Raw genomic sequence first — 21247 nt, 5'->3', positions numbered from 1 at the left:
GGTGCATATTGGATTTTCATAGTTTCACTATCTGGGCAGCTTCCATGACAATTTAGTTAAGTTCTTTTGGGCACAGAACTAAGAACTAACCCACATCTACTGAGAACTGGTTGCAAAGTTTTGGGGAGGTCAGAGGGCACATGAATATTCATACTCACGCTGTTCTCTGTGAACATGGCCCAGGAAGGAGGAACTAGTGCACCGAAACACTTATACTCTAGACTCTGTCTCCCAAGCTCTAATGCAGTATGGGCGCCATGTTGGCTCTCCTCAGAGGTTCACCTACATACATGATCATTCCGGGGATAGGCATGCCCGTGTGGAGACCAGGCTTGATAAAAAGAACAAATATGCTAAGCCGAGGATCTGTCTGGTGCGCAGCTGGTGAGTCCTTGGACATGTAGAAGCCAACCCTCCATTTCTACAAGTAGGATGGTTCCCAATGCCCTGTACAAGCACAATCTCTTGAGGGTCAGATGTGGTGCCACCTCGAATCCGTCCACAGGATTTTATTTATTTATTTATTTATTTAGATTTATTTATTTGTTCATACAGAACTGGGGCACAGGCCAGAGGCTCAGGGGCGGTGAAAGGCTTCACCAGAGACAGAGTGGGGAGCAGAACAGGAGAACAGGCAGATGGACGAAGTACACTGCTGAGGGGAGCAGCGGGCGGGCCAGGAGAGGTCTGCTGCGCCACGTGGTCTCCTCTGGGGCAGGCGGGAATCGAACTCATGCGGAAGTGGCTTTAGATTCTCAGTGCTACGCTTTAACCCGCTGCGCTACCAGGGAGGGCCCTGCCCCGCCCACAGGATTTTAAAGAAATCTTCATTCCTGCCGTTTAAGTTCAAATGGAGAATGTGGGGAAAGGACTACAGAAGACAAAATTGCAACAAGAAAAATACTGTGCCATTCCACCCAGCTGCTCTGTTGAGTAAGCAGTGAAAAAACACAACTGAGTTCTGAGCCTATGTGTGCTGGCTTCTACTCTCCCTTAGTTGGGTCTCCCCTGCCTCCACTCAATATCTAAAGAAAAGATCTGGGGGTCATTTTAGGAAAAGGCCTTAGGCAGGTCCCTCAAGTGCACTTGCCTTCTTTCCCCTCCCACCCCCAAATACCCAAAGAATTACTGCATCTTGAAAGGATCTGGTTTGAAGAGATTTCTAGTCCCACAAGCTTCTTAGAAAACCAGCAGTAAAGAGGGATTATAAGCAGCCACAGAGCTGGGAAACAATGTCAGCCACACCCTCCATCTATCGGGCTAGCGTCCTCCCTCCTCACCCTCTCCCCAAATCCCCAGATGCACCACTGCCCACTCCAGGCTTCCAGCGTTCTTAAGGGGTCCAGGCCTCTGGATGTTTGAGCAGATTCTTAAAAATAAACAAAAGACCTACCTTTCCTCATCTAGTAACAAAAATCTTTCCAGAGTCTTCTGTACCTCTTTCTCCTCTCCTTAGGCAGAGATAACACACAAAAATGCACTCAGAGGGCACGAAACCCACTGTGCCCTCTGTAGAGGTGGCCTCCAGCTGCTGACCACTTCTCCCGCCCTCATCCTTAGATTCAGAGTGAGCCCTTCTCTTGGCTACCCAGTGGGGGTCAGTGCTGGGGCTGCAGCAGGGGCTGGGGCAGGGGGAGGAGGGCAATGGTTTCATGACTGTATGAAACCAGCTGAGTGTCCTCGGATTTCAGCTAACCTCACACATGTCAGGCTCCTGAAGGCATCAGAGAAATCTCTGGCCTGAGGTCCCGCCCTCTGCAAAGAGCAGCTGTAGTAGAATTAGCCAGTAGAGACCCAGGAAGGTGTTTCCAGTCAACAATTTTTAAAATGGTGTCCTGAAATATTAGTACATGCCACGCCTCTATTATAACTGATAATTACACCTACAAAACTTGCAAAAAGTTTTACTTTTCTGGTATTTCTTTTATTGAGGTGAAATTCACATAACATAAAATTAACCATTTTAAAGTGAACAATTCAATGTCATTTAGTACAACCGCCACCTCTATCTAGTTTTATCTACATCTCTGCCACCTCAAAGGAAACACCACTAACCCACTATTCCCCAGGCCTCTCTCCCCCCAGACCCTGACACCCACCAGACTGCCTTTAACCTCTGTGGACTTCTTATTCTGATACATTCAGACAGATCATATGACGGCGACACATCTGGCTGTTTCACTCGGCAAAATGTGTTCTGGGTGCATCCTCCTTACAGTCATGCGTCACTTAATGACGGGGGTGTGTCATGCGTCCCTTAATGACGGGGGTGTGTTCTAGAAATGTGTTGCTAGGCAACCGTGCTGTTGTGTGCCCATCAGAGAGTGTAACTGCATAGACGTAGATTGAGTAGCTCACTACACACCTAGGCTGCATGGCAGAGCCTACTGAGGCCACCCTTGTGTGGGTAGGTGGTCGTCACTGGCCACACATCCAAGGGACTCATGACTGTTGAGCTTGCATCAGCACCTCATTCCTTTCACTGGCTGAATTTTGTATTCCCATGTAAGACTACTGCAACACAAGGTGTTTATCTGTCCATTAAGCAACACTGGTGTTGTTGCTACCAATTGTCCATTAAGCAACACTGGAGCTCTGGGGTTATTGCGACACTCAAACACGTATGTCCACGTTTGAGTACTTGTTCTTTTTGGTATAGACTGAAGAATGGAATTGCTAGTTTATATGGAATTTCTATGGCCTACCTGTTCTGTACAGTGCTGAACCATTTTACATTCCCTCCAGGATTTCCGTTTCTCCACCTCTTTGGCACACTTGTTATTTTCCTTTTCCTGTCTTTTATTTATAGCCACTCTAGTGGCTATTAGTGGTAGCTCATTATGGTTTTGATTAGCATTTCCCTAATGACAATATCAGGCATCTTTCCATGAGCTTATTGGCCATTTGTATATTGTCTTTGGAGAAATGGTTTGCTTTTTACTATTGAGTTATAAGAGTTTTTTTTTCAAGTTTCAGATATTTATTCATCAGTATAAGCCCCACCACACAACAATGATTTTGTGCACTTAATGGGGGGTCGGGTGGGGGGGAATATTCCCAGAGTATCATGTGGGGTTTCTAAAAGATCTTCATTTTAAAGGTGTTTATTTAAAAAAAAAAAAAAGATTTGGCTCTATTTATTTATGCATATAAATACGGGGGTGCAAACCAGAGATGGAGGGGCAAGAAGATTCACCAGAGACAAGAGTGGGGAGCAGAACAGGCAGATCGACTTCAGTGTGCAGCAGGTGAGACAGGAGGTGTCTGCTTTGGCATGTGGGTCAGCTCCTTTGCTGCGGATCAAACTCGTGCCATAGTGGCTGGTGATAGCTTGACAGCTTGGTACCACTAAGACTTGAACCCCTGCCAGGGAGGCCCCCATTTTAAACAGTTTTAGACTAAAACACTTCATTCCCAGGTCTGGGCCTTCCTTCTGGTTGCTATAATTGACGTTCATGGAGTGGGACTTGTATTGGTCATTGGGACCCAGTTTGTTGCAGAGTTCTGGATTATTCTTTCTGTCCCAACTGACATCTGTATTGAACAGAGCCAGACACAAGACATAAAGGTTGCTCTAGGACCTCCAGCTCCAATAAATACAAAGAGGTTGGACTGTCTCTCTGGTAGTGCAAGGGGTTGAGTCTCAGCACTGTGGAACAATCAGCAGCCACTGCAGCCAGGGAGCTGACCCACAAGGTGTAGCAGACCTCTCCTGACCCACCCACTGCTCCCCTCAGCAGTGTATTTCAGTCCATTTGCCTGCTCTGCTCCCCACTCTGTTGTTTCTGAATACTCTCACTCCCCTCCCGCACCTCTGGCCTACACTTCAATTCTTGTATGCACAAATAAATAAATCTTAAAAAAAGAAAAGAAAAGAAATTGGGACCAAACGAGGATGCTCCTTGGCCTGACCGAGGATCTGATGAAGCACGGTTGAGGAAGGGGCGCTGGGCTGGGAAGGAGGAGAGAACAAGTCTGCAAGGGCTGGGAGTGCTATAAGGGTTCTTTATAGCTTCTGATACTAGATGCTTATCAAATATGGATTTGTAAATATATCTTCCCATACTGTAGGCTGTCTTTTCACTCATTTGATGATGTCCTTTGATGCACAAGTCTTTAACTTGATTGAAGTCTACTTTGTCTTTTTTTTATTGCTCATGCTTTCAGTGTATATCAGAGAATTCATCACCAAATCCAAATTTATGTAGATTCATTTTTTTCCCAAGAGTTTCATGGCTTCAGTGCTTATATTTAGGCCACTGACTCATTGTTAATGTCTACACAGCATATGAAATAGGTACCTGACTTTATTCTCTTACATTTGGAAGTCCAATTTTTCCTGTACCACTTTAAAAATAAAGTGGAAACCTTTCATAAAGATTTATTTACTTATGCATACAAGAGCTGGGGTGTAGGCCAGAAGTACGGGGGAGTGAGAGGATTCACCAGAGACAGAGTGGGGAGCAGAATAGGTTGCTCTACTAAAACACTGCTGAGGGGAGCAGCGGTCTGACGTGCCATGTGGGTCATCTCCCTGGTTGGGGATCAAACTCATGCTGCAGTGACTGCCAGTACTTTTACAGTGCTGAGACTTAACCCCTTGTACCACCAGGGAGGCCCTAAAGTGGAAAACTTTAAAGCAGAGTGGAACACAGTTCTTCCCAACATGCTCTTCCAAGTGAGAAGCAAAGGCTATATTCACAGCAGCTTACTTACCTGCATCATGGTGGCAAATTCACTGTAAGCTTCTACTACTGAAAAACGATTATGCTTTACTTCTTGGAAAAATTTAAGAATGTTTTAACAAAATCTGGCGAAGTCCACAAAAATACAGTATGTGATGTGTGGGGTAGCCGACTACATGCTAAGAAGAATGTGAGCTGAAAACCTAGTGATTAGACAGATTAGAAGCCTGATGGAGAAGATTGGGGCCTCCTGCCTGTCAGACATGGCAACATCCAGTGGTGGTGGGCTATTGGAAAGCTGAGACAAACCCCTTTCAGGAGGCAAAGTTTAGTGTGGGCAATAATGGCTTTAGGTTGAAAGTAACAAGGGTAAGCCTGGAATGGGGGAGAATAGCAGAGAATTTTGATTCTAGGCTTGACACTCTATGTGATCCTGGATAAATTTAATAAACTCTGCTCCTCTATCCCTGTTTCTATAAAATGAGGGTAAAAATTAAAGGTGACAGAACAATGAAGCACCTAGCTGAGAGCCTGACACGTTAAAGACATTCATGAGCCTACGGCTATTATTAATAGTCTTGTATTAAGTTACTTACACATAGGTGGAAATAATGCGTATGAAAGTCAGCATTCAAGCTACTGCTGTGGGAACTCTGCAGTCCCTGACATATAATAATAACCATGCAACAAATTTTTGCTATATAAATAAGTGGAATGGTTGGTTAATTTATAATGATGGTTACCCATTATTGAAAATTTACTATGTAGGGGCTTGATGCTCTTTATATAGTATATGCACAGAGGTTTACATATAACACCTTTAGTTGAACCTTAAATCAACCCTATGAAGTAGTGTATTATTGTGTTCATTTTCCCCATGCTGAAACAGACAGGAAGGTTAAGTTGCTTCCCATGGTTAGAAAGGGATGGAGGTAGGATCTGAAGCCAAATCTCTCTTGCACAGTGCAACCAGAGAACAGAAGGGAACTGCTACATGTCTTCAAGGTTTGTGTGAATTTCTGTCTGACCCCTAAACCTGTCACAGCAATTTGTCCTCACTGCTTTCCCTCTTAAATTAATAACAGCCTGAAAAACAACCACACAACAAACACACTTATTTTCCTCATTTCCACCACTGCACGTAATATATGCCTCATCACCTCTTCTGGAATGGGCTGACTATAACTCTGAGAGAGCAAACACCCCATTCCTTTTCTTCTGGAACCTACACCATCCTCCCTTGCAGGAACCAAGCACAGGACCCAGACTCTCTGAAAGAACAGGCCCTCCCATGTCACCTGTTTTACTGAAGGAGCAACTGTGCATCTTCTTAGACTTCCCTCTCCATCTGCTGCCCCACCCTCCTGTTGCCAGATCCCCTCAGTGGTATATAGCTCTAGGACACTAAGGGAAACCAAATCCCTAGGGCACAGGGGATCCCCGGACAAGACTGGAAGAAGAACAGGACTTCAGTCAGGATTCACTAAAGACCAGGCCTGGTCTTAGGAAGGGGTGAGGAGACACAGGCAGAGGAAGCTAGCGATTCTGCCCTCATAGGCCTCCTGTTTGTTGTAGGAAAGACTCACACACAGCTGACTGTCAGCTCACACAAGTGTATACTGACGGAGCCAACCTCCACTGAGGTGATCATGGTTGTTCTAAACAGTAGTTAACCCAAGGGCATTGTTCCTAACTATTTCCATAATGGGACATCACCTATAAAGCATTTACTTAGTGTTTTTCTTTAAATTGACTTTTTATACATTATTTTAAAAGAATTTTGTATCATGATTATAAATGGAAAACAACAGATATTCTCCCAATACTCAGTAGCCTACATGAAGAAATAAAATGAAAACAAAAGAAAGTGTTGTTAAGTTTCAATAGATCCTACTATTGGTCACAATTCTGAGCCTAAGGTCTGATTTCTCTGCTAGAAAGAAAAAAAAATAAATAAACCTAGACGTATTAGGAAGGAATAAGAGCAAACAAACACCAGAATGAAATGAAATCCTCCATGAGTACAGAGATTGAGTGACTTTTCATGGAATTCAATGGTTTACTACAGCCCACTGAAAAGGACCTCAGTTCATCCTCTTCCAGCAAGTTGGAGAGAGAAGTAAGTGGGGACTCAGGGGGTGCCACAAAAGGACTCCAGGAGCCTGACCTAATATCATTTAGCTGGGAGCCAGGTTCTCAAAACTTGGCATAACAAAGGAGACTCTCCCATTATGTCCTAATAGTAACTTTAGCATTGGCTGATGATTTATCCCTTTGAAATTTCTTATGTATTATTCATCACCATAGCACAAGGGGCTCCGAAGTGCTAAACGCTCACCCTGTTGGCACCAAGGTCCCCATCCCAGGCCTTCATTCAGTTTAAATGATTCAGCAGTGAATCTCCCAGGTGATCCACTGATCTCACTCTATTTTAAGGATTGTGTTTTGCTTGATTTAGTCATTTTTTTTTTAAGTTTATTATCAGCTGTATATTTACTTGGAAGAGGATGTAAAACTTGTATGCAAGGTTTCAAGAAAACAAGATGAAAATCCTGTGACTCCATCCAGCACCTTGGAAGCTCCTCACACCACAACCCTTTCCTGCTCCCCAGCCTCCTAATCTTGATTAATGTTACCATTCCTTTACTTCTCTATAATTTCAAAACCTGTGTATACATGCCTAGGTAAAATACTGATTTGTTCTGAGAGTGACAAGCACAAATGTGGCTTTGTGTACTAGCTTCCTAGGGTTGCCATAACAAAGACAGACATCTGGAGGCTTGAAACAACAGAAATGTACTGTCTCGCAGCTCTGGAGGCTATTAGTCCAAAATCAAGGTGTTGGCTGGGCCCTGCCCCAAAGGCCTGAAGAAAGACTCCTTCCTTGTCTCTTCTGGGTTCCGGAGGCAACCAGCATTTCTTGGCTCAGGACAGTATAACCCCAACCTCTGCACTCGGCCCTCAGCCCTCTGCCCTCTCATGTCTGTGTCTGTCTTCACGTGGCTTTATCCCTGGGTTTGTGTCCGAGTCTCCCTCTTCTATAAAGAACATCAGCCAATGGCTCATGCTTGTCCCACAGGGTGACCTCTTAACTTGATTACTTCTGCAAGGACCCTGTTTCCAAACAAGGTCACATTGACAGGTGAGGATACACAATGCTACCCACAATGCTGTATAGCTGTAAAAATGTATCTCTGCTAGATAAAGGCCCCCCCCTGAGGGAATAAGCTAGATGTAGTGCCCGGTCAAGCAACAAGAGCCCTTCCTGGGAAAGTCCATGGACAAGGTCATGAATGAGTCCTAGAAAAGTTAGGTAGATGACAGAGTAGGGGCATCTAGCCACAGGGGCAGGAAGTGCAGGCTCTGGACATGGTCAGGAAAATGGCTGGGAGAGCGATGCCACCATATTTTCTATTTATAAACACATTTTAGGCTCCCATTGGTTCTCAGGGTTGGGCAAAGATAACATCTCTGTCCATCTGGTCAGCAGAGTAAAAAGTGGTAAGTGGAAGCTTCATCAGCACAGTAGCAAGACAACCAAGTGCAGGTGAGAAACGGGACGAGGCCCGTCCAGGCAGTTGTTTCGGGTAAAATGGATGGCACACCAGTAGCAGGGGAGCCGGCAGGGTCAACGTGTGCCACTGCCAGGCCTAACCCCCCTGTGCCCAGCGGCCGTCATTCTACCATTCACCGTACTTGGGTTTCCCTTCATCTCTCTCCTCTGTTCTGTACCCCCTTTCTCTTTTCTTTGAGGGTTTATTCTACTGTTTTAGTGATGTGCATGCTCCATCAGCTCCTTAGAAAGAATGCATGGAAGGCACCCTTTTAAATAAGAAATCCCCATTTTGCTAAGTGACTGGAAATTCTCCTCCATAACTTTGAAGGCATCATGATTCATTTCTTGCCTCCTACATTGCTGAGGTCTTCTGCTCCTGATAAGTCTTTACTTGAATACATGTGACCCAAAAGTTTCATTTCTCCTGAGTCTTCAGTGTTTAAAGCTCTCAGCAAGGTGTACCTTGGGGCAAGAGCTCTGTTAGTCATGTCCTTGTATTGCAGGGACTTCTCCTGATATATTTTACTGGTGTTTTCCTACCCTTTGTCTATTTTCTCTCTCACTTAAAAGCTTATTAGCAGATATTGGCTTGTATGACTGGCCCCTCCTATTTTTTTTTATCCTTTTCCCACTCATTTTTTTCTCTTTTTCTTCTTCTGAGAAGTCATTATTTACCTTTAAACTCTATTATTGGTTTTATCACTTTCCTATCATGATTTTAAGGAAGAGAGCTGCCAGTCCTCTGAATTATTTGAATGGGAGTAGCAAACACAAAAGTAGCCAGATGACGACAATTCCTGTAAGGCAGGCACCGGGTCTTTTACCTGAGTCCATTATCAATTGTTCTTTTAATTTTTTTCACCCTGTAGTTTCAGCTGCTTTCTGTGTGTTTTGCTCTCCAATGCACTTTTGTTCAGAGTGACAGTAATTCTTGGTTGTCTGTTCATGAGTAAGAATCAAATTGTGCTAATGTCTAGGAAAGGAAATCCTCATGTTCCTTTTAAAACAATTAACTATTTGCTTAGATTTAATAAAGTGTTCTTTTTCAAAAAGTACAGTGGGTGAGACTTATTCCGCATCTTCATCAACGGCTGGAGCATCTCCACTCTTGGTGCTTCTCCCATAATTTGAACTCTGAGCTCCTGAAGGGCCACCCAGACCCGAGAACCTCAAATGGAAGTCCTTGTATTCTAAAGGTGCATATTCAAGTATTTATCCCAAAATGATATGATATCACAGATTTCTTTCAGAATAATCAAGGCTGGGGAAATAGTGGGGTGACAGGAAAACCAAAGTTATCCGTGAACTGGTCTCTTACTGAGACTGGCTGAGTTCATGAGGGTCCATTATGCACACCCCTGACTTGTGTGCAGTGTTTTCCACTGTAGTAAGTTGGGGGGTAGGGAAGTGTCAAAGCTGATTACGACCTCAAAGCACAAGGAAGAATCAGTCAACGCGAAGCTTTGCAGTAGGGAGATCTCGGTGCGCCTGGACAGCACCTTAGGTCACTGTTCTTGGGCTGCTCAGCTCCCAGACAGCGGTTTTCTTACAAACTGATAGGAAAGTAAGGGTCTGGCTGCTAGTGTGCTGGGAATCAAGTCATGAGGAGGCCCAGGTGGTTGCAAAAAGCAGGCCTTGGCATATAAACAGCACTTCTTCTCCCACTTGCCCCACAGGTACCCAGACCTTCCCCATCTTAATGCCTTCCAGTCCAGAAACCATTCTATCTTCCAAAGTGAAGGGCAGTCAAAGGCTGAACAGAGTGGCGAGGAAGAGAGCCATGGGGCCAAGTGCATCCCATAGATTGCTACCCAATCTTTATTTTAGAACCCTCCCCCTGTCACCCTAATTCCAGAGGCGCTTGATGCTCCCAGTTCAAACTGCTTAGGATTTTGTGGTACAGACTGAGTGGTCCTTTGCTTTCCCCACTGTCAACTTACAATGTTCTTTCTCAAACATCCAGAGTCAGTTACCAGTTCTCCATCTGTTTTTCAGTTTCCAAAATATTGTTACTGCTGTCACCTCTCCATCTGGTCTTGTGAGTGCCTATCATTTCAGGTGGATTTCTAGAGAGGACATCGGTAGATGTAGTATTCATATGCATTCAATCTGTCATCCTAGCCTGAGACCCTACCTTAAGTTTTGTCTGTTTCCTTGGGATAAGGAGAAGGAAACTGGCATAGCCTGTAACCAAGGGTGCCACACTTGCAAGTGCTTCAGATTGCCTTGGCTTGGCTTGTCCATCTCTCCATAGGCCAGAGCTGAACTCCCACCTGCTCCTGTCAAAGCTTAGAGTCTGACAACCAGATCGGTGTCACAGAGTCCTCCCCACCTTAACAGAACAATCTCTGTGCTGCTGGCAAGGCCAAAAGAAAAGAGCAACAAAGACCAGATGTCTGGGTCTGGCTCCACCACTAGCTCTTCCCCAGGCTCTGTTCGCCCACCTCTCATGTTCTCTGAGTCTGTCATTCTCTGAAAGTAGTCTTTCCTGGAGCCAGCCAAGCCGCGTCACTCATCTGAGCTGCAGAAAGCTACACCCACGGGCACAGAGGAGCTGGGCAAGAGGATTCTACCCCAGAAATGGGGGACAGCCAGCTCCCAGGTGCCTGAGTCAGCACTGGAGACATTTGCTTCCTGAAGCCCGTTTCTCCAGTGGAGGAAGGAAGATCTCAGGCGCCAGTCCCACCCGACAGCTCAGGGTGCCAACAGCCCAGGGGCTGACACGCGCAGGTTCCTGTGCTGACTCAGCAAAAGCAGCATGGAAGCACCTGACCGCCAGGCAGTGAGGGCACCAGCCTGCAGTCCCAGCCTCTCCTGGGCCCTGGCCCTCTCTGTCCCTCAGGCAGGCCAACAGAGGCCAGACTTGCTTACTGAGGCAAATGACTCACCGCCTAGACGCCCCGACTCTGTGCCTCAGCAGAGGTGTGGTGCTGCCTGGACATGGCAGGGAGGTGCCAGGGGCAGCAAAGGCCCCAGAGGGCTCAGCCTTGCCAGTAGAGCTGCACCGAGCTCCACTGGCACCATCAGCAAAGAGACTTGGTGTCCCGACAAGCATTTAGGCACAAGTAGCCAGGAGACCCTGGGAAGAACTGCTGAAAGGCGAAGAGAAGAGTCCTAGGGGATTTAGAATCTGCCCCCTTCTGGTACAGAGGAGGAACTCGGGTGAATGAATGTGTCCGAGGAACTCCTGGCAAGATCACAGTGAAATGACCAGTTCCTAAGACTCCAAACTAAGAGCAAGCTGAGCTCCAAGGGCCCCCTCTCACGCCTATAACCCAGAGGGCACAGTAGCTGCTCAGTGAATACTTGCCATGAATGAATGAACAGGAATCATCTGAAAATACTTCTGATTAAATCAGATCAAACAGTGGAATCAAACACGCAAGTATTCTTTGAGGGTTTATCTCAGAATCGCTGAAGCAGTCACAGCAATGATTCCCACCCTTTGGACCCATGTCCTTTCAGTTTAAAAATGCCGCTGTGCTGATAGCTGCGCTTTCAGTGTGCACTAAGACGAAGGCTGAGACTGCTGCTGCACTGACAGGGTGCACGGGGGTTCGTGATTCCCAGCCGTAATCTCAATGAGGTCTGTCAATGGCTCTGGAAGGTATTTTCAGATAGAGCGAAATGCAGAGAGGCTGGCCCACAGGTAGCTAGAGACAGTTGGGACATTCCTCAGTTCTGAACAAAATCAGCTGAGCTCTAGACTATCACATCACATTGAACAGCCACAAAGAATTTGTATTTTGTCAACACCAACACAATCAAGCCCGAGCACATCTGAAAACAGCAATATTTACGCTTCCTACAAACACACAGTCCCCTTCCCAGGGCTCTGCAGCCCACCTCTGGGACCACTTGGATCGGTGCCTCTATCAAAAGTGAAGCCCATTATGCCTGCTGCCCCTTCAGAAGGACCAGCCAGCCATCATCTCAGTCTGCCTTCTTTCAGTTGTCTGAAAGCTCCGGACTCCAGAGGAAAGCACAGGAGAGAAATCTCCAATAAGGGTTAAAAGAGAAGGTCAGCATTAGTAGCATGGGTGAGAAAGGGAAACCCAATTGAAAACACAGCAGAAGAGATCACCTCAAAAGCCACCCTGGCACCAGCCCGTGCAAGGACTAACAGGGCATTAACAACAGGAAAGGAGCCTGCAGGCCAGATGGAGACTGCAAGTCGCCCTTCGATGGCCTGCTCCACTCCACCCGTCGTAACAGAGCCTCCACTTTCAAGATGGGCACCTGGCCACATATGACATTAACTGTATGTCCCTGTCTCCTGTTCCAAGGCACAGGCAGGTGACAAGGAGTATCATGTGGCCACTCTCAGTGACTTCTTTTAAAGGACACCAGTTCAGGGACTTTGCATTTCACCCCTTCCCACAAGTGATGCCTGGAACATGAATGTGCTGGTTGGAGGTGTAGCTTCCATCCTGGACTTTGAGGAGAAGGTCATGTGCACAGGCTGGCAGACCTGTGAATGGGAAGGAGTCGAAGGCTCATGGGACAGAGGTCCCTTGCCCATCACAGATTGTCTCCGCCAGACTTGATGGAAAAAGACCAGACTTAGTTCAGCCGCTGTTACTTTGGGTGTCTGTCTCTCTTAGCTAACCTAGTTTGAACACATTGAATGAATATGAAGTTTAATCCCATTATTCCCAAAGCTCTCCTAAACCAAAAGTTGCATCCCAGTTAATAAAAGGTCCATATAATAAAGCCTGAGATTTGGATGGCTCTCTGAGCTGTTATGTGATGAATCAACTTGAAACATGTTTCAGCTGCATATTTCTAAGTAGTCTGGTATGTTCTATAATAAGTGTTGACTTAAATCTTTCACTAAAAAAAAAGCCCACATGGACTGAGCTGAGTATAGGATGGTAAATAGGCCCAAATGCAATGTGCTAAGCACAGAGTGTTCAGATATAAATGAAACCAGTCCCCACCACCCCCACCACCCCAAGATGTTCACGATCCAGAAAAAAGACTTAGGAAATGAAAAAGGACAGAGCAAAGGACTTTGTCTCCCTTCATAAATTTTGTCATCTAACGACTTTTTAAACTAAATATTACGTGTTATTTTTTAAAATACATATCAAATATGATTATATTATAAAGTATTAATGTACAAAAAATACATAATTTGACCACATTCTGTTTTTAAGAATATACTATTTGTCTGTCTATCATACAGAAAAACACCCGAAGGCTATACTACACTGGGATTTGCAGTGACAAGTTTTTCTTTATCCTCATCTAAAATGTTAAAATCACCTATTTTTTGTTAATATAAAAAAGAGTCCCTTAATAATAATAATAATAGAATCATAATGAATGAAAGCAGCAGCTACCATTTCTTGCATGCCTGCCATGTTTCCAGCACAATACTAGAGGCCTCATATATGCTAGTCCTCACTCAGTCCTACCTACCTGCAAGGTAGGTCGCAGCCTTGCTTTATGAATAAGAAAGCTGGCCCTCCCTGGTGGCATAGTGGGTTAAAGCACAGCGCTATGAAGCCAACGCCACTCTAACATCAGTTCGATCCCCGGTCAGGAAGGTGACCCACATGACACAGCAGGCCTCTCCTGTCTCTCCCGCAGCAGTGTACTTCATCAGTCAGCCTGTTCTGCTCCCGCTGTCTCTGGTGAATCTTCTCACCACCCCTGCACCTCTGGCTTGTACCCCGGTACTATATGCATAAAAAAAAATCTTAAAAAAAAAAAATGAGAAAGCTGGGGCTCAGATTAAGTTGGTTTTCTATCTCAAGGCAGAGAAGGAGGCCAGACTGCACCCCACTGTGACTTCAATAATCCATCCTCCTTCCATAATACATGCTACCTCCTCTACTCAAGGCAAATATTCTGTAATTACATTTCTACTTGCCTTGTACATTTCTACAATACTGGCCTCTCCTCTCCTATGCCACCATGTATAACCCACATCTTCATTTCATTTGTCTTGGGGTAGATTCGTGTCGTAAGTTAATTAAGCAGGAACCTCACCTACTCATGTCCTAAAGACAGAGCCCCCACTGAGAGGGGTTTGCTCACAGTACTGCCAAACTGACGGCTTCTTTGCTGGCAGAGACAGGAAGTGATAACTGTTTAGAACAGAAGACAACTGGCAGAGAAGCCTCCAAAGCCAGAAGGCAAACTAGTTCTACCTCTCAGTAGTCCGTTGTCCTTTCTGCTAGAGTCCAGAGGGTCTCTGACTAAAACCAAATCACCTGAGCATTGTTCCTTATTTTTCTAGGGAAGGGAACCAGCCATTCATATGTAAATGAGTGTTTGGAAAGTGAAGACTCTATATCTGGGAAGCTCCAAGACACTCAAACTGACAGTTTTGGCAAAGCAGAGAGATATGTGAAAGGACCACAGCTGAGACAAAACTTAGCTGGGGGTTGGGTGAGGCTTTTTGTGGACAAATCACTCTCTTATACCAGGTCTGAAACTATGTTAGGAACTGCAAGTTTTTGGTCACATAGGCTAGACTCTGCAAACTCACTACCACTGATCAGGTTCAAGTCACACCCTTCCAGAAGACATACCTCGGCAAACCATCAGGAACATCAGTGGGACAACTGACAGAAGAAACTTAAATGTTTAAGTGAGAATAAGAGCGAATAAAGTGGAGGAATCCTGGGATCTTCAAGTCCCGCTGTGTCCACTGGACCTTCTTTCACAAGACAGGTGTATCTGGTGCTAAGTGGTAGCAGGTTGACTCCTTAGGACTATTCAGAGAAATCCAAAACAGAATGTTCCCAGTCCAGGACTGCTACTTCAACTTACAGGACCCTCTCCATTGGCTCTTCACTAACCGATAATCTACCCATTCCTACTGACCGGCACAAACCTAAGCCCTGCTGCTTGGCCTATGCTGTCTCACTAGTCCTTCCCCAGGGGAATCTTCCGTTTCTATCCCCACCCATCTCACATCATCACCCGTGTTTCTTTGACTGACTTATCCCTACCCGCGAACAGGGTGACAGGGTCTGCAGAGAGTGGAGAGAAAGGCTGAGGCTCATCTATTAAAAGGCAAAACAGGTGTCAACAAGGAAACTTCTGGACCTCAGCGCCACTGTTCACTCACAGCCACAGTCAACCTTAGCGCAGACATTACTCACTGCTCATTTATCCCAGGAAGGACCATTCTTCATTCAAAAAGAAAAAGAAAGGTTATTTTAGAAAGGGAAATTCTTGCTCCATAATTGTCGAAGGATCAGAAAGCCCAAGACCAGCTGGTGTTGCTAAAAGGCAGCCAGGCATGCTGGGTGGGGTCCTGAAGCACAAGGATCCATGTTCACAGAGGGCCACGTGCCTCAGCAAGATCACTGGAGACCGGGGTTATGGCCACAGAGCACCAGGCCCATCCTGACCAACCACAGCCCTAGCCCCCCTTGCCAGGAAGGAGGCAAACCACAACAACTACCACCAGGAGAGAAATCCAGATGAAGCCCACTCCCCCTAACATGCCTCCTGAGAATCTACTGACTTTGACCAATAAAAGACAGCAATTGCTTTGCGGCAAAAAGAGGGAGGAAGAGAGAGTGCCTGGAGAGGGAAAACGGGCTGAGACAGCCCTCTCAACTCCACTCCCATTCAGTCTGGTCGTAAATCTGCATGTACAACCACTGCCACCATTGTTGCTAGTATTTCCTGAGCACTTACTACACACCGGCACTAAGTATCCCACATGCCTTATCTCAGTGAAGACACACGAGATGGATATTGCTTTAACCTCTACTTAAGGAAGACGGTGCAGTGGCTGTGTGAAGCAGGATCTAAGTTTCAGAGTCAGCAAGTGGCAACGCCTTGGTGATGGGTTTCAGCAACCATGCTCTTAATGACAACCTCATTTTACCCCATCTGCCATCTTGCCTGAGCATCTACTGGGGCGCTCTCTAGTAACAGCACATGTAGAGAGGAAGGAATGCACAGAATGTAGAGCTGCTCTCTGGCCTAGAAAGGAAGGACAGGGGTGGCCGGGGGACAGAATCAGGAGGCCACTCTCAGTAGGGGGAGTAATGTGATTTCCAAAGAGATGAAGAGAAAACCAAGACACATCTAGGAAACAATCCCCACAGCAGGAGCAGAACAGGCATGAAGGAAAAATAAGAAGCTGGAGCAACCGGTCGAGATAGGACTGGAGAAGCACGGGCCATGAGGAGATTGGGGTCCAGCCTGCAGTCACCGGCGACTGTTAAGAGGGAAGTGGTATGATGAGATTTGTGTTTCTGCCAAACAATCATGCTTCAAGCGAGACAAACCGAACTGAAGACGCAAGAGATGTAACACAGGGATGATTTACCACCACTGCCCGGGGGAAGGAGCTGAAGGATGAGCTAAGGTACTGGTCATGTGGTGCTGGGGCAATCAGGACTAACCGTCTCATGCGAGGTGTGGCCAAGGAGCCTGGGGAGTGCTCTGGCTTCTCGTCACCCATTTGCTCTGACTGGGCACTGTACGCCACCCACGTTATGGGAAGGCTGAGTGTGCAGTGAGCACCGGCTGCATTCTCTGTCTTCGTGCCAGTGTCCACTCACCCTCCTCCCTTTTAACAGAGACTGAAGCTTCCCACGCCCCTCTAGTCTCTCCACCATCTAGAAATGTGGTCCTTTCTAGCTGTGGTCATCAACTCACGCGTTGCTGACAGCCACTGTCTGGACTGCCTGTAGCTCCGCAGACTTCACACACTGGGCCCACACTGACCAAGCAGCTCTGGCCAGTTCATCTGAGACAACAGAAAAGCCTCAAAGTCTTTTGGTGCTACTCAGCACCATGTCAGCTGCAGGCCTGCAGCAGACAGCTGGCAATGAACGGGTTGAGAAGAGAAAGGTGAGCTTCCTGGGGTAGGCTAAGGTGTTGCTCTGTAGCGCCAGTCCTCAGAAAGGGCTCCCGGCCTGCAGCAGAGTGTCCCGAGGGCAAGTCAGTTACAGGATTGTACTACTAGGGCCTTTGTTCCAGCCTCAGGACTCTCCAAGTCTCCTGCCACTCCCCTTTCTGCCTGGCCAGCTGGTGGCCACGAGCCTGCAGCTGTGCTCACCACATGCTCCCACTGCACACAGGGTGGTTTTCTGACAGAAGGGGATGTGACAGGGAGTTGATACACAGACAGTCATGGCTGGTCTCAGGTGGACACAGCACAACTCACAGCCTTTTTCAAGCAATTTTTCAATGACCCCTCAAATCTGCCCCAGCTTTCCAGGGGAACATCACTTTCATCTCTTCTTTGGATGCTGCACCCCATTCCCACCTCTCTCATGCTGATAAGCCAAGCTTCTTGTGCTTAAAATAGAAAATCAGTGCCATCTCCCTGGCCAAAGCTCCCAGTGTGTCTTTGCAGGACCCAACTTACTCCAACTTCCTAAAAGATGATGACTTCAAAAGATGTCACTATGGGCACCCACAGCCATTGCTATATTGTACAAAGTAAGCCCGGATAACACCCCTGGGACTCTACCCTGAGCTCACCAGATACTGATGTCACCAGCAGGAAACAAAGGAGAAGAGCTTTTGTGCTGTGGCTTTCCTTATTAAAGAACATTTCTCCAACAGCCACCTACCCTGAATTTTTTCCCACCATCTCCACTCAAACTGACTGAGAAGGGCCACAGACCTCTACCATGCCTCAGAAGCCACCAGCCACAAACCAGGTAAAAACAATCAAGAATAAGGCAGCATGTCAGACCTTTGAAGGCTGCATCAACAAAAGCAGTTCTCTCCTGCACACTGGCCAGCAAGCTGCACCGCACAGCCTCCTGGGGTGGTGTCCTCAGCTCTACCCTCGACGGGCACTGCAGCCTGTGCCTCCATCTTAAGGGCTTCTCCCCAAGGTGACCTTGATGCTCCTCCCAGTGAGAGGAGCACCCCCGTCCCCTCCACTTGATGCTGTGGGGGTCTCAGACTCACTTTAACTACTAGCATGTGGGAGCTGTGAGTCTGCATGACTTCTAAGCCAGGTTAGAGAAGGTGGTGCAGCTTCTGCCTTGTGCTTGAAGCCTTGAGCCACCGTGTAGGAAAGTCAAGGCCCCGAGACAGCCACGCGCCTGCAAGAGTTCATGTGGGGACCGAATCGGCAAGCGGGCCTAGGAATCAAATCTGCTCTGCCCAGGCATCAGACAGTATGAACCAGCCTTCAGATGATTCCTGCTTCTATCTTCAAATCTTCCAGCAGTGGCCCCAGATACTGAGACACAGGAACAAGGCAATCCCACTGAGTCCTTTCCAACCGCCTGGCCAAAAGTCTCCATGAGCCCAGTGAAACGATTCTTATTTGGGTGGTTTGTCTTAAAGCAACAGTAATGGAAACAGCTGGTGACATGCTTGCGAGCCTATTCTCATCGCCGCTGCTACCAGACAAGCAGCCTCTCTTAAAAGCAGACTTTAAAAAAAAAAAAAAAGGAAGAGCGTTTATAATTTGCCAAGCTTATGCTAAGGGCTCACATGCCTAATGTTACGTGGTGCTCACTAACCATGCTGCTGTGAGTAAATACTAGGATTATCCCCATTTTAGAGAAGAGGAAATAGGCCCCAAGGCTGAGCACCATGCCCAAAGCCACCTCGGCCTGCCTCAGAGCTCAGGCCCTAGCCCACCCACCCTATGCTCTCCGGCACTCAGAAACAGGAGCTGTTTCTATATGGAGGGCTCAACTACTCGGGAGCATGGCTCTCCTGCCCCATAACCCAGGTCTGGGACTTTTCAAAACACCTGGGTGACAGGACAGAGCACCAGCAAACATTTGCCCTTGTCTGTGCTGAAGGATCCCCCCTTCCCTGGAAAACCATTGTGACCCACCACCCACCCTCCCAGCCTCCTCCCACAGTGCCATTTCTCCTTTATGGTCTAATTCCTCCACCAAGGTCTTCCCAAGAACTTTGCTTTCTCCAGACACCATCTCTTGTGCTCTTGGCCACCCATTCTTCCATGCGGTTTTGTGCATGGAATTGGATTGTTTACATAATGGCTCCTGAGGTTGGAAAAAATGTTGTAGAAGTAACAACTCTGTTATCTACAGATAAAGTGATCCTTTATTGTATGTCCTAAAGCAACTAAACAATAACAGGTACATTAGTTTCTCTTGAAGACCTGCTGGATTGAGAATCATAACCCACTCACTGGCAAACACTCCAGGTGTGTGACCTGCACTTCACCAAGGGAATCAATCACAGGCCAGAATGTGAGGGAGAAACAGAGTCGTGTGCCCATCTGGTGACAGCTCAGCATCACTCTGCCGGCAAGGAAGCCCCAGTCAACAAGCCTAGAAATGATGACTGTCACTTTGAACCACAGTCCTTAAAACTCCTGGAAAGCTAAGAAACACAGATTAAAGTTTCCTATGAATCATTCCTCAACCTCTGTAAGTGCAGGGAGGGATCAGCCTCAAGTACTCCCTCAGGCTAAGACTGCCTCTGTCCTGACTCACCATCTTTCAGCCTATGCTATGATGTCTCTATAAGAACCTTCCCTGGAACTCCATGTCCACCACAATGGGTAAGACAAAGTTCTTCCTGCACCTTCCCAGCCTGTCTCCAAAAATTACTCTACAAACTATTTCTCTTCTTGTGGAATTGGGGGTCGCACTATGGTTTGGCAACTCACAAACATGTGGATTCTCAAAGTGATACACCTCCGCGGGGCAGAGGGCTCTGTTCTTCTCCTATTTCATGGGGAGAACAGCCAGACACAGCTAGGAAAACCCCAATGCAGGATATCTTGCTCTCAGGGAACCTCCATGTGAGGAAAGATCTTAGAATATCAACTGTTTTCTAAGCAGGGACATTCTGTTTCTTCCAGGAAGGTGATGATCAGTGACCTTCCCACTCGAAGCTTTTCCTCTGATAGAGTGGTCACCAAAATCTTATGAGGAGTCTAATTTTGGCCAGATTCATGGACCTTACAATCTAGAGTCTGGCACTTAAAGTAAGTAATACATTAGAATCAAGGACAGATGTTTTTATTGGAAGAGGGCAGGGGAAGCATCCTAAGATAAATCAAAGTTACGTGAACTCATTTTTCTCAGATACTCAGGCATCCGGAGGGTTCACACGGGCCACAGCATAATTTTTCAAATCTCTTATTTTCTTCCATTTGTCACCTTACAAAAAGAAGCACTTTTAAAAAGTGATTCTGGCTCGGAGTTGCCACTGCCAGGGCATCCAGGAGCTGCTGCAGAAGGCTCAGAAGCAAAATAACCTGAGACCAGGGCTGCAGTGCAAGCTGAAACTGAACAGTTCCACCTGCAGAGGGAGAGGGCGTTCAAGACCAAAGAAGCTGAGGCTCTGGGATCCCCGGACAGGTCAGCACTGAAGTGGAGAAGAAGACCAAGCACAGGGTTACCAAGTGCCAGACCTACTTCTGGAAGAAGAGTGATGAAGGTCTACATGATCTCCTGGCCTCTGTCTGTAACATCGGCTGGAAACCCACAGAAACTATTACATAAATGGATGGGGAGAAAGAAAGAAGACCCTGTCCCTTGGAGTTGGAATCTTAGATACCTTCCTGGGATATGTAGCTTTAGCAAAACTTGAGTTATACTCTTGTGACAAGGCATTCAGTTGTTTCTATAAAGTTCCGTCACTTTTTGAGGAAGAGTAAATCTAACTTTTTAGTATAGACTTAAACTGATGCAAGTATTTCATCTTTTTACTACATATTGTTTTAGAAATGTAATGGATATAAACTATCTCCTTTGCCATGCCTCTGAGTTCAAGCAACATACATATTAATAGTTTTTCTTTTTTGGATGTAGTAAAAAAGGAAATTAAAGAGATAAGTATTTTTTCTTTTTTAGGAAAGAAAGGGATAAAATATTATTTTCTCTATAGCTTTCTTAAAAGTCCAGAGGCTTTATCAATGAAAAAATAGCAAATAATTACTTGTAACCTATGTGAAGCAGCAGCATGCCTTAAATCACCCTTTCCAGGGCTCTCCCTTGTGGCACAATGGGTTAAAGCACCACATTATGAAGCTCTCCAAAGCCACTGCAGCACGAGTTCGATCCCCCACCAGGGA

The 21247-nt window shown here is 46.4% G+C and overlaps 1 protein-coding gene across 1 annotated transcript in view; it reads right to left on the bottom strand.

The window, feature by feature from the left end:
* Nucleotides 1-21247, bottom strand: part of MAP3K9 (mitogen-activated protein kinase kinase kinase 9) — a 75300-nt gene that overhangs the window by 30559 nt on the left and 23494 nt on the right. The window lies entirely within an intron of this gene.

Source organism: Condylura cristata, unplaced genomic scaffold, assembly GCF_000260355.1.
Source record: "Condylura cristata isolate star-nosed mole 26May11 unplaced genomic scaffold, ConCri1.0 scaffold00013, whole genome shotgun sequence".
Taxonomy (NCBI): domain Eukaryota; kingdom Metazoa; phylum Chordata; class Mammalia; order Eulipotyphla; family Talpidae; genus Condylura; species Condylura cristata.
This window is presented reverse-complemented; position numbering and strand designations above follow the sequence as displayed.